The 14,286-nt window shown below is 43.9% G+C and overlaps 1 long non-coding RNA gene across 1 annotated transcript in view; it reads right to left on the bottom strand.

Moving 5' to 3' along the window:
* The window catches only part of LOC308472869, an 84,181-nt gene extending 71,248 nt beyond the window's left edge, over window positions 1–12,933 (bottom strand). The window contains exon 1 of the long non-coding RNA XR_013983792.1: window positions 12,879–12,933. This is a non-coding gene — a long non-coding RNA (uncharacterized lncRNA). The remainder of the gene's footprint in view (window positions 1–12,878) is intronic.
* Window positions 12,934–14,286: the final 1,353 nt, after the last annotated feature.

Raw genomic sequence — 14,286 nt, 5'->3', positions numbered from 1 at the left:
ACGGAGCTCCTCACGTATTTTTGGGCCTTGGTGGATCTATCTGACGGTGCTGGTAGAAAGTATACTGGACAATTAGGTTTAGCCACCATTTTAATATCCCACAATGCCATCTTTCATTGGCAGCTACCTCCAGCACTGTACCAACAGGGCTGCAACAGGAATTACAGGTGTGTTTAAGGCAAGTGTCAGCAATGAGCCCTGCCAGGGCCCTGGGGCCTCAGCAGCCACCTCAGGATGCCTGATGCCAACTGTGGCTCTTTTAATATGATGAAAACTCTCAGCCACCTGACCCATTAGACAAATGGGGGTTTCTACATATCACATTCAATGAGTGTATAATCTATGTGCTTGCCTACACAACTGAACTGTACATGTGTACAGTTATTCGCATCTAGCATTCAATTGTAGAGTGTGTACTCACACCCACAATACAACTTGAGCTATACACGTCAACAACAACAATAATAAAATTTTATTTATATCCCGCCCTCCCCAGTCGAAGCCGGGCTCAGAGCGGCTAACAATAAAATGATAAAACTTTCTAAAATCATTCCATTATAAAATTAAATTAAATCAGATTAATGGCAACCATTGGGCTAGAGTTCTGTAAGGATTGCCAAAGGAGGGAGTCAGGCTGTGCCCTGGCCAAAGGCCTGGTGGAACAGCTCTGTCTTGCAGGCCCTGCGGAAAGATGTCAAGTCCCGCAGGGCCCTAGTCTCTTGTGACAGAGCGTTCCACCAGATCAGAGCCACAGCCGAAAAAGCCCTGGCTCTGGTTGAGACAAGTGCATTGCAGAGGGGTGGACTAGATGGGATGACTTCCAGCTCTACAATTCTCTGTTTCTAAGTGCACAGTCTTTCACACAAGCAGTCCTACATGTGTAGAGACAGCTTCTGCCTGTGTAAAACGTGACAAGTCTACACGTCTATCCTCTTCAGTTATGACAAGTAGGGTATGAGAAAGATTTTGTTTTCAACTAGCCAGCTTTCAACATGTGACAAAATCTTGGTTGGGTGGGAACAAATCCAGGGAGAAAGGCAACAATTTAGATTCAACAGCATTGTTAACAAGCATAAATAGATGGAAACCTGCACATTTCTCAAGCACATATTATTTAACAGGCTTCAGTGTATCACAGGAGTTAAATCTGGGCTTTCTATTCCTATCTAAATCACTTTTTAAACTGAAAAAACCAATCAGCTGGTTCAAATTTGGAATAGAGGAGCTTTAAGTCAGAAGCTCAACATCAAAAAAACTAAGATCATGGCCACTGGTCCCATCCCCTCTAGGCAAATAGAAGGGGAAGAAATGGAGGCAGTGAGAGATTTTACTTTCTTGGGTTCCATGATCACTGCAGATGGTGACAGCAGTCACAAAATTAAAAGACGCCTGCTTCTTGGGAGAAAAGCAATGACAAACCTAGAAAGCATCTTAAAAAGCAGAGACATCACCTTGCCAACAAAAGCCTGTATAGTTAAAGCTATGGTTTTCCCAGTAGTGATGTATGGAAGTGAGAGCTGGACCATAAAGAAGGCTGATTGCCGAAGAATGGATGCTTTTGAATTATGGTGCTGGAGGAGACTCTTGAGAGTCCCATGGCCTGCAAGAAAATCAAACCTATCCATTCTGAAGGAAATCAGCCCTGAGTGCTCACTGGAAGGACAGATCCTGAAGCTGAGGCTCCAATACTTTGGCCACCTCATGAGAAGAGACGACTCCCTGGGAAAGACCTTGGTGTTGGGAAAGATTGAGGGCACAAGGAGAAGGGGACGACAGAGGACGAGATGGTTGGACAGTGTTCGCGAAGCTACAAACATGAGTCTGACCAAACTGCGGGAGGCAGTGGAAGACAGAAGTGCCTGGCGTGCTCTGGTCCATGGGGTCACGAAGAGTCGGACACGACTAAACAACAACAACAACAAGCTGCTCCTTAAGTGCTGACAGAAATACTTCTTTGCCAAAATGGTTAGTTGCATTGCACTTCAAACGGCTCACTTTGGCAAACAGTGCCATCTACTGAAGGGAAAAATATTTCTGTTTTGAAAGCTGCTATACAGAAGAGGAACAGCAGACTAACTCTAATCTTAGAAATGTTTTTACCAATAAAAAGATGAAACAACAGGGAAGGATGGATTTACCAATTTCAGCTTCTCTCAGTTATGTATTTTTCCAATTTTTCCACTTTGCTCCATTTCTGCATCAATTTGCAATTTTTAAAAAAGTCAGTACAAATATGTGTATACAGTTTTGTACAGATGTCAACTAACACATCCCTTTTGTTTGCAGTTTTACCTAATATACACATTTTTGTAAGCAATTTCCTCTGATATAACACATTTTTGCACAGTTGCTTTGCATTATGGCATGCATCCCACCCACCCCGCCATATGCATTATTATTATTATTATTATTATTATTATTATTATCATTTTGTTGGAGTGCTCATCACAAAACGTAGAGAAGTGTAATTTTCAAAGGATGGCCATGTTTCAATCTGCCCATTGTTTCGGGAATTGCGAATTAGGTAGATTTGCATTCAAGCGAAACACATCTCCTTCATTCCTATGCTACAGATATTTCTCCTCCCTGTCCCTACCATTAGGCCAGTCTGACACTTGCCTCAGGCAGCAGATGCTGGAGGGTGGGGAAGAGTGGCGAGTTATTAGCGGAAGGAGCTGTGTGGCCTGCCTTGTGTCCCACAAACTAACCTGCTCCAAGTTTGGCAGAAGGCTCTGTACTACCACCAGAGTCCTTCGCCTCAGGCAGCAAGATGTATTGGGCTGACCCTACACCTCAGATACAAAGCTTTTCATGAAATCAGTTCACATATGCGGAGCTGTAAATCTTCCAAGTGTTGAGAAAACACATGGCCTTAGGGATACAAGAAGGCATCACTTTCTGTTCCACCCTGTTCTTGCTGCACGGAGCTCTGTTTCTCTTCCACTGCAGTTCATATACTACCCAAAAGTACATTAATTGTCTTGCTCCTGTGGCAAAATTGCATGATTAATTACATAAATTAGGTTACCATTATGCTATTCTACCCTATTCATTTCAATGCAAAGCGGGGTGGGGGTGAGAGTTAATCAATTATGTATTGCTTGTGGACTGAGAGCATCAACAATGGATCATAGTCCCCGGATTGATTTCTATTCCAGATGTGGGACAAATAAGTGAACACCGACATTCCCTGCTCCTGTTTTCATCGGAATTCTCTGGCATCCCTGTGTGTTCTCCCTGGCTATATGACTCGCCTGCCTTTTGCTGCAAAAAAAGAGATCGGAAAAAATGTAACGCTCACAAGCAATAGACCTAATCCAAGACATTTGTATCATCAGAAAACTTTTTAAATGGACACAGCAATTGAAGGGAGATTTTCCAGTTTCGAAAAGGCACATGTAATAATTAAACCTAGTAAGAATAAAACTGTAAAGCCAAACAGAAAACAATAAAGGTGAGTATGGTTGTTTCTGGGTTGTTATTCCAGCTCTCCACCTTGAAACCTGTGAGGTACAAATTTCGCCTCATAACAGCTAACAGATACCCTGCATTGAGCAAGCCAAGGGTGTGAAAACTCCAAATCAGCCTTCAATTGGAGGAGGAGGGATGTGTAATAGCAGCCAGGGGTGGAAGTCTAAAAACAGGACAGGGCAAATGTGGGGAGAGACAGGATTTAGTCTAGACAAACAACGCTGTCTCCATCTTCTGCTTTAATAACAGGTTGGGAGGGAGAGGTTTCCAGAGGCATCCAGGAACATATTGTTGCTTGCAGAACATAAGCTACATTGATATGTACATAGAGTTGTAAGGCTCATCAAGGGTCATCCAGTCCACCCCCTGCAATGCAAGAATCTCAACTAAAGCATCCATGACAGATGGCCAACCAACCTCTGTTTAAAAACCTCCAGAGAAGGAGAGTCCACAACCTCCCGAGGGAGACTTTTTCAACTGTAGCAGCCCATGAACATACCTCTGCTAGCAGGTGTTGGAGGAGACTCTTGAGAGTCCCATGGACTGCAAGAAGATCAAACCTCTCCATTCTTAAGGAAATCAGTCCTGAGTGCTCACTGGAAGGACAGATCGTGAAGCTGAGGCTCCAATACTCTGGCCACCTCATGAGAAGAGAAGACTCCCTGGAAAAGACCCTGATGCTGGGAAATATGGAGGGCACAAGGAGAAGGGGATGACAGAGGACGAGATGGTTGGGCAGTGTTCTCGTAGCTACCAGCATGAGTTTGACCAAACTGCGGGAGGCAGTGGAAGACAGAAGTGCCTGGTGTTCTCTAGTCCATGGGGTCACGAATAGTCGGACACGACTAAATGAATAAACAACAACAATTATACACACATTCAAGAGTGATAAAGAAATATACACTTGCAAGTCAAAGGCATGAGTTGAGGTAGGCAAGGGCATTTTTGCACTCATGACCTTGGTGTGAATTAAAAGAATTAAATGCACCCCTTAAGGAATCCAGCCCCGTCTCCAAAATTGGAGGAATGGGAGACTGGCGATACCCGTGCAGAGATGTTATTACTGGTCCTCTTCACGTTTTAAAAAATATCTGTATTGAATTAAGCTCTGAATATAATTGAGCGAGGCTAATGTAGCCTTCTGCTGCAACCCATTAGGAAGCTGTCTTTCAATTGTGTGAAGCCATTCCTCTAGAAGAATCAGCCCCCTCAGGTACCTTACAGAGATGGTGTCGTGTGCAGTGCAATAATAGCGGTGTAGGGATCACTGCACTTGCAGATGAAATATAGCTCCCTCTGGGTGGGAAGCCAGCACACTTTATGACAGCCAGGCGCACTACACAATATATGAGGATTGAAAGTGGTGGGTAACTTTATCCACTTGTAGCCAGAGTGGAATAAGGAAAGGTCACCATAGACTTTATTGTGCTGTAACTCACCTGCCAAGACTAATGCTTCGAGGAGAGAGGGGGAATCATTAATAGCAACTATCTTTCCCACCCTCCCTCTCTCCCCTCCAGAAATAGCCACCGTCAAAGCTACTGATCTTATTGCCAGAGGTTAGGAAGGAAGGAAGGCAGGCAAAACTCCACTCTCACTTTACTTTTAAAGGTATGCAAAGACCATTTGCACCTCCTCGACCCATCTTTTAAGGGATGCCCTGGGTAGCAGGGCTCTTCTGCTAGAGATGTGCAACTGAAGAAGCTGCCTGGCAAATCCAGAGGTGAGTAGAGGTGAGAAATAGGCCGCCTTTCCACCAGATAAACATGAAGAAGGAGGAAGGGATTGAGGAAAGGTCACATTTAAAGGGAAAGGGAACTAATTCACTCTTTCTTTCTTTCTTTCTTTCTTTCTTTCTTTCTTTCTTTCTTTTTTAAATCAGTTTTTATTGATTTTCATACATATATCATACATAATTCAACTTAACCAAACAATTGTTTTATAAATTCCCCTCTCCCCCTTAGCTTCCCTCCATTTCTGTTTCTGGTTCGTTAAACCACTTGTTGCATTCTGCTGCTTATATATAGTAGTAAATTATCACATTGTTATCTTTCTTGTTCTCTCTAATTACATTATATATGTTTATTTAAACCCTGCCAAAGGGTTTCACTTTCTGAAACAATCCGCAAAGCCAAAGACAGCCATCTTTCGAAATTCACGCTTCTCCAAATTTTGCAATGTAGTGAAAAGTTTGCAAAAAGTCGTATTTTTTTCAAATAAGGGGCGTTATTTGCAGGAAAATATATATCTAGGAAGCATCACTGCAGGCAAAAATGTGTATATTAGGAGAAATTTGCAATGAAAAGCTGATGAATTTTGTGAGGGTTTTTTTTTAAAAAAAGCAACAACAAACTGATGTGGAAATGTGGAAAACTGAACTGAAAACCTGGAAGAATGAGAACCCGAGAGAAACCACAACTTTCAGATTTGCCCATTAGTCAAATGTGGAGGGAAAGGGAAGACATTTTCCTACTTCCTAATTATTATTATTGTCTTCCTATCCTATTATTATTGTCTAATAATAAAACCCAACTTCCACACCAGTGGTTCTCATCACAGCTTCACACTGATTCTGCAGTGTATCATTCCATCTGGGATCACTGAGGGGAAAGTTGGTTGCAACTCTTTCGCCCATAATCCTTGGGAGTTGTAGTTCAACTCACGAGATTCCAGGCAGAAATAGATCCTGAAGCACCGAGCTGCTGGCAGAGTCTTCTTTCGTGTTCAAAGGAACATGAGAAAGGAAGAGCAGTCTGGGAGAATCTCTCCAGTCACAAAGCAGCTACCACCTGATGCCTTGGTCTCAGCTCTAGGATAGGCTAATAGAGTTTGTGAGATAGAATCAGGACCTTTTGAGCCACTTGAACAAGTTTTGGGCGTAGCAGTCTGTGACTCACCCATTCCTAATTGTTTCCATTTCAGGGCCTGAAACACGTTTTAAGAAAAAATTACAGTGGTACCCCGGGTTAAGAACTTAATTCGTTCAGGAGGTCCATTCTTAACCTGAAACTGTTCTTAACCTGAGGTACCACTTTAGCTAATAGGGCCTCCTGCTGCTGCCACGCCGCCGCCGTTCTCATTTCTGTTCTCATCCTGAAGAAAAGTTCTTAACCTGAGGTACTATTTCTGGGTTAGCGGAGTCTGTAACCTGAAGCGTCTGTAACCCGAGGTACCACTGTAGACTTCCCAGACCCAACTCAATCAAAGGCTAGCAGACAGGAAAGATCTCTATTTGCCTGCTCTCTGTCCCCCGCTTATCTTGTTGTGAGCTATGCGGCTTGCAGTCCAGCAAACACACCCTTACACAGCTTCCTTCCTCGCCCCCCGCACCCCAACACACTTTTTTGCAAAGGAAAATATGCAGTTTTTACATGTAATGGGGAATGGGGACAGAGTTGGAGGGTCCTCTCAGTTTGATGGTGATGGGGGGTAAGCCCTGGCCAGATGATTTTCTTTCCTCTTTTCTTTTTTGCAAGGATTCTGAACAAGCGAGGGATGGGGTTCTTTCCTGTGCCTCCCCCTCCCCCTCCAGTGGCTGGCAAAGAAGAGGAGGAGGAGGAGGAGGAGGAGGAGGAGGAGTTTGGATTTGATATCCCGCTTTATCACTACCCAAAGGAGTCTCAAAGTGGCTGACATTCTCCTTTCCCTTCCTCCCCCACAACAAACACTCTGTGAGGTGAGTGGGGCTGAGAGACTTCAGAGAAGTGTGACTGGCCCAAGGTCACCCAGCAGCTGCATGTGGAGGAGCAGAGACGCGAACCCAGTTCACCAGATTACGAGACTACCGCTCTTAACAACTATACCCCGCCCTCCCCGGCCAGAGCTAGGCTCAGGGCGGCTAAAATCAGTAAAATTACAGTAAAAAAACATAATAGTGGGGGGGGGGCAATTTAAAATACAGGTTAAGATGCAATTTAAACAAGCAGCCTCATTTTAAAAGTAGCCCATAAATCTAAATCAAAACTATAAGGGGAGGGAAACATAAGGGTCAGACTGAGTCCAAACCAAAGGCCAGGCGGAACAGCTCTGTCTTGCAGGCCATGTGGAAAGATGTCAAGTCCCGCAGGGCCCTAGTCTCTTGTGACAGAGCATTCCACCAAGTCGGGGCCAGTACTGAAAAGGCCCTGGCCCTAGTTGAGACCAATCTAACCACCTTGCGACCTGGGACCTCCAAAATGTTGTCATTTGTGGACCTTAAGGTCCTCCACGGCGCATACCAGGAGAGGTGGTCCCATAGGTACGTGGGTCCTAGGCCGCAGAGGGCTTTAAAGGTCAAAAACCAGCTCCAGGCTGTTCTCCCTGCAGAAAGAGCTCTGTGAATCAAAACCACCAGCTGCCCTCCTCATCCTCCTTGAGGGGAAGTGAGGGTGAAGGGAAAAGACATGGCTCCTTCAACCCTCGCAGTGCTGCATCCAGACAATGCTCCTTCGTGAAGAGGAGACACATGAAGAGGAGCTGGGTCTCCCACTGTCTTCTTCCTTCCCCTTTCCGCCAAAAGGGAGGGAGACCACCATCAGCCATCCACCACTGGAGAGAGTGGCGCACAGGAGGGTCTACCGACGTAAACAGCTTTGCAGAGCCCACGATCCTCCCTGCGTCCTTCCGCCAGCTCGGAAGGAGGTTGAGCCCTACAGCTCTCAGTCCCTTTCCCTTTTGCAAAGATCTGCTTGGTGAATTGGAAGAGCACATGTTGCCAAACCACCAGTGGGGACAAAAACAGAAAACAAAAAAAGCCAGACATTTTAGTAGGGTTGCCAAAGTGAAAATAATAATAACAATAATTTATTATTTATACCCCAGCTACTCTGGGCGGCTCCCAACAGAATATTAAAAATACAATAAAACATCAGACATTAAAAACTTCCCTAAACAGGGCTGCCTTCAGATGTCTTCTAAAAGTCAGATAGTTGCTTATTTCCTTGACATCTGATGGCAGGGCATTCCACAGGTTGGGTACCTCTACTAAGAAGGCCCTCTGCCTGGTTCCCTGTAACCTTGCTTCTCACAGCGAGGGAACCACCAGAAGGCCCTTGGAGCTGGACCTCAGTGTCCGGGCTGAACAGTGGTGGAGGAGACACCCCTTCAGGTATACTGGGCCAAGGCTATTTAGGACTTTAATGGCCAGCACCAACACTTTGAATTGTGCTCAGAAACATACTGGGAGCCAATGTACGTCTTTCAGGATCAGTGTCTGGCCTTGGCGGCCACTCCCAGTTAAGTTGCTGAGCTATTTTCTTTTCTTTTCTTTTTGCAAAATTCTCCCAAAATTTGAGGCTTGGGAACTTTCTGAAAGGAAATGCACTAAAAAAATAAACACTTCCGGGAAAGGCTGCCATACATTTGGGTTTTACTGGACATTTTAGCCCTTTCCAGAAATCCCGCCAGGACACTATTTGCGACGGACACTATTTGCGACAGACAAATCTGTACATGTCCCGGAAAACCCAGATGTATGGCAGCCCTATCATCATCATTGTGATTAAAGATAGAGATGAATGAGGCTATAAGCCCATCCACCTTATACACCAAGGAGAAATATCTTGCCAGAGACAACACTGCAAATCTCTGTAAAAGGGCTAGATCAGCCCTCAAAGAAAGCTTGTGCCAGATGTTTATGGGGAATAAACGGAATTCCTATTGCTCTCTAATCATTATCCCATTGGCTTTATTTTTTCAACATAGAAACATAGATTTGGAATTGCTCATATACTTTGTGTGAGGACAAGAAATGGGATGGCACAGCCGTCAGCCTTTTGCTGAATCATATATAGGTTATTTTCACTGCTGCCACCACCCCCCCCCCCAAAAAAGCTACAGTGCAATGAACTATAAAAAGCAGGTTCTCTTCAGGGTGGGTGGGGGGATATATATAAAAGCAATGAAGCACAGCCCCATAAGGCAGTGGGGGAGGGAGAGAGAGAGTGAAATTCAAGCTCTTGCTCAATAAACAAAGCAGAGACGTGGACGCCTGCTTTGTGGTGCCTGTTTGGGTCCTTAGCTCCAGAGAGTTGGAAAGTGGAGTTGTTCCTAGAATGGGGCTCTGAAACTCATCACCTTCCAAGTTGAATCAGGACAGCTGGTTTGTAAGCTGCTGCCAATTCCACTGGCTCGTCAACTGGGCAATAGAGCTGTGACAAGAGAGAACTCAGAGTCCCAGGCTGACTTACTTATGCACCAAACTGCCTTTGTTCTCCCGACTCTGGTGTGATATTTAATTCATAAATGTTTGCTTTGAACATTGCCCTGGATTGTAGATGCTATATGTTCTCCGTGAACATTTAGCATGTTTCCACTAGGTGGTAGCAGTAAACCACTCTAGAATGAACGGGAGATAGCAGAGGTGATTCCCATTCTGTTTTAAGGTGTCCAAGTACATATACAAGTTACTGCCTTGAAATAATAATAATAATAATAATAATAATAATAATAATAATACCCTGCCCATCAGACGGGGTTTCCCCAGTCACTCTGGGCAGCTTCCAGCACATATAAAAACATAATAAAACATCAAACATTGAAATGTAGTTTGAGAACAGCAACTGCTGTAGTTTCCCCAACACTCCAGAATGAAGTGATGAGACACCATTTGGATTTAAGAAAGGACCACAACTATCAGCATGTTTAGGTAGTTGTCTGAACACACACATGCTGTATCTGTACCTGTGCACTTGTGCTTCCTGTACAAATGTGCTACCTTCTTCAGTAAATGCAAGCCAGCAACCTGCCAGCTTTCCCTTGGAAAATACTGATTTTGTGCAATTGCGCCAGTATTCCATACATCTCCAACATAGATGATCATCAAATCATAGAGTTGAAAGGGGCCACGAAAGTCATCTAGACCCTACAACACAGGAATCTTTTGCCCAACATGGGGCTCAAACCCACAACCCTGAGATGGTCTCATGCCCTCCTGACTGCTGTGATAGGGTCGCCATATTTCAAAAGTGAAAACCCAGACACAAAAGTTGTTGAGCTTTTCTGGGCAAACTTTTGGAGCTCCCCCCCCCCATATATATATATATATATATATATATATATATAGATATATATAGATATATAGATAGATAGATAGATATCCCAAAAGTAAAGTTTTTGGAAATTTGCCAGAAAATCAGCACTTCCAATATGCACTGCCATACACCCAGGTTTTCCCAAACATTTTTACCGATTTCAAAAAATCTGGCTCAGACACCAGGAAATTCCGGAACATATAGCAGCCCTAAGACGCAGCAAAATTGACTGGTTCTGGGGTCCTGAAACAGCCTGATGGTCTTTGAAAAAGATTATGTAATGAATGAGTGCATTTATGCAATAGACCCACGTCTCTGTGCTGTATTTTGATGGAGGAGGGGAACCGACTCTGGTCATTAATGAGAAGGCCAGGGCATCAACTGGAAATATGAATAGTATGGTTTGTGTCAGGATCGCTTCCTGGTTTCATAACTTGGTTGAGAGAGATCCTTCAAGCCAGCGTTTCTGGTGGCATGGGAAACTGTGGTTTAAAAAACTAATATACCTTTGCTGAAGCTTGGTGCGCAAGAGAAAGAAGGAAAGGATTGGGGGAGGAAGGAGCATGCAGGCACACCACTCATCAGACCAGGCAAGTGTGTTAAATGTTGTGCTGACAGCCCTGCTCAGAGAGAGTTGCTTATATTTGTCACACACTGCAACTTAGATCCCACTGATTGATCAGATTCCATCAAAGAAATAAAGGTGTCTCTCTGTGTGTGCTCATACCATAGCATGCCAAATGCAAATTGACTGAACAATCAGTCATATAGATTTGACAGCATGTTCTACAAATGTTCTCTGCTTACTCATTTCACCACGGTAAATCAGAGGAAAGGGCTAGCTTGAAGCTATGGCTTCAAAGCCTGATATCCTTTCAAGGTGAGCACTGCATAGGTGTTATTGATGAATTGGGAATCAGGGACTAATTGTTCTCTAGCATGCATTGTGCTGATGGCACGGATGGGGTGGGGAGGAGGAAAAACCATCATTTAGCTTCTGCTCACCTCTAATTGTGCTGCCAGGTGTGTAAGCATCTTCTGTTGAAAAGGGTCAGCCAAGTAACTATCCCCGCTGAACATGCATAAAAAGAAGCTGAAAATCTTTAATGCAAATATTAATCCTAGGTACTTTTTGCAGAGAGGCTGAGATTGCTCTTGTGTGCTGCCTCTGGCTCCTTGATATGCTGCCAACTCCAGCAAGCCAACCCATCTATTATCCTGCATTTTGCCTTGGACACAAAACCACACAGTGATTTCATCTCTTTGCATGGCTTCGACCTCTGCTTCAACATCGGAAGCGAGTGGAGTGTCAGGTTAACACACACCACCACTGTGTGTCGTGTGAACTGAAGCAAGGGATGAAACAGCAGGAGAACAGGAAAACGGCTTCTGCGGATCAAGAGTATTTCAGCTTTATGGATTCAAGTAAAACAAAAGCAAAGGAAACAGTAAATGAGCACTTTATTGAACCGCCAAGGAACTGATAAGGTTCTTTATTGAGTCGTCTGCTGTTCGACAAGACAGCTCTTCCCAGGCTGAGAGGAAAACTGGTGGCAACAGGTTACAGTGGTACCTGGTTGTCAAACTTAATCTGTTCCAGGAGTCCGTTCAACTCCCAAAACCATTTGAAAACTAAGGCGCAGCTTCCGATTGGCTGCAGGAGCTTCCTGAACTCAATTGAAAGCTTTGGAAGCTGCGTCGGATGTGCAGCTTCCAAAAAATGTTCACAAACCAGAACACTCACTTCTGGGTTTGCGGCGTTCAGGAGCTGATTTGTTCGGGAGCCAAGCCGTTCAAGAACCAAGGTACCACTGTATTTACTGGGACAGAGCGACTTTTGCAGCTGTTCTTAAAAGTTGCAAAACAATGAAGCACAGGACGAAGTGACAGAGAAATTTCTGTAGGTCTCCCTACATCTGAAAGTTTAATAAAGTTGTGGCCAATTTTAATCCCATAACACGTTGTCATGAGTCATTATTCCTCATGTGGGTCACCTGGGGTCTCTGCCTGGCCATGCAATAGCAGCCCACCCTATGAAAAACAAGAAAGGAGGAAAGCAGAGTGTATCCAGCAAAATTTGATGGGCACCAAGTTTAACAGTAAGAATGGGCATATGCACACACACACACAACACACACACAAAATCTCTCTAGCTTGCATAGTATTTTTTGTGCTGAAGCACATAATTATTTTGAGGAGTACAAGCTTTTTAAAAGTTTGCTTGCACTGCTGCACTGAAATGTTTTACCATTTGTGTAACATGGAAGCATTTAAAACAAAAGCAAAATAACAACCCTGGAATTTAGGGTGAAACCTGCAGATCCACCACAGCAAAAATGTGCTCCCAAAATCAGGAGCAGAGAGACTTAGCAGAATCTTCAACTAATCTTTTATTACCTTCTTTCAGAGTATTCCCCCATTGCTCAGACAAGCGAAAAGTGGCAGAACCCGATTCTCTGAGACAAATGAAGTATACAAACACGTTCAAGAGTAACTCCTGATTCAGACTTAAGACAACAAATCCAGTGAAATCAGCAGCAGGACTAAACAAAGGGACTGAGCATGAGAAAACACGAGAAACCTGATTAAGTGAAGATATGTTCATTACCAGAACTATAGCAAGAGCGATTGAAGGCCGTATAGATCTTCTGGCTCTGGGGCAGGAAACAAAATTCTCAATGGAATGGCTCTGATGATAATCTAAATTAGGAAATCTTTAAAATTGATCTATCACTAGTGTAGCTTCTTTAGCCCTTAATATGCTCAATATCTTTCAGTTAAGTAAGCCGGTCCTGCTTTATTCTGTCTCTCTCTTTGTCTGTTTTGTGTGTGTGTGTGGTACGTGTGTAGCTGAACATAAACAGATCAGGATAAAACTATACGGTAAATCAGTCGAAGTTGTGAAATGTTGATACAAAAAAAGGGATTAAATATACATTTTCTCTGGGAAATAAGTTTTAAGTGCTTATACTTCCCATCACAACACGAAACATACTTTTAAAGCACATTAGACAAACAGTACATCAGCAGGTCTATCCCACCACAAAATATTTCTAAGCCTGTTTTTATCTATGTATATGTCTGGCATATTCAGGTTCTTTTATTAGGTACTGCGCTACAAACAAGCGGACCGACTTCTGCAGTCAACTCCTTTGTGTCAAGCCTGAGAAATTGAAATCCATTCTTATGCCTGGAAATTACTTCTGTTATTATCTAATTTCCGCCTTTCATGCCATACAAGCCTAGGCTTGAGGATGACGTTATCCGCTGTGCATAAACAATCTCAAGTGGGAATGCAATTTGGGGACATCTTAATCCTTCGTTATATATGTTTTTAGATCCTTCTACATTTCGAAAAAGCCAGGGCTTTGGAAACAATCACAGTAGGGAAAGGAGAACACAGTGTGCAATTAAGAAGTCAAGCGGCTGGATTGCAAACAAGGTGAAGAAAGACGAGAGCCCTTTTGGGGTGCTGTGATGTGGGCAGAGTGAATATGCACAGGATGCAGGCTCTACCCATGACCTAGGCATATACATGGGATGTGGGTGGCGCTGGAGTCTAAACCACTCAGCCTCTTGTGCTTGCCAGTCAGAAGGTTGGCGGTTCAAATCCTCACGACGGGGTAAGCTCTCATTGCTCTATCCAAGCTCCTGCCAAGTGAGCAGGTCGAAAGCACACCAGTGCAAGTAGATAAATAGGTACAGCTGTGGCAGGAAGGTAAACGGTGTTTCTGTGTGCTCTGGTTTCCATCACAGTGTTCCGTTGTGCCAGAAGCGGTTTAGTCATGTTGGCCACATGCCCTGG

This window comes from Podarcis pityusensis (genome assembly GCF_964106645.2).
Source record: "Podarcis pityusensis genome assembly, chromosome: 3".
Lineage (NCBI taxonomy): Eukaryota > Metazoa > Chordata > Lepidosauria > Squamata > Lacertidae > Podarcis > Podarcis pityusensis.
The sequence above is the reverse complement of the archived record's forward strand: the minus strand, read 5'-3'. Positions and strand labels throughout refer to the sequence as shown.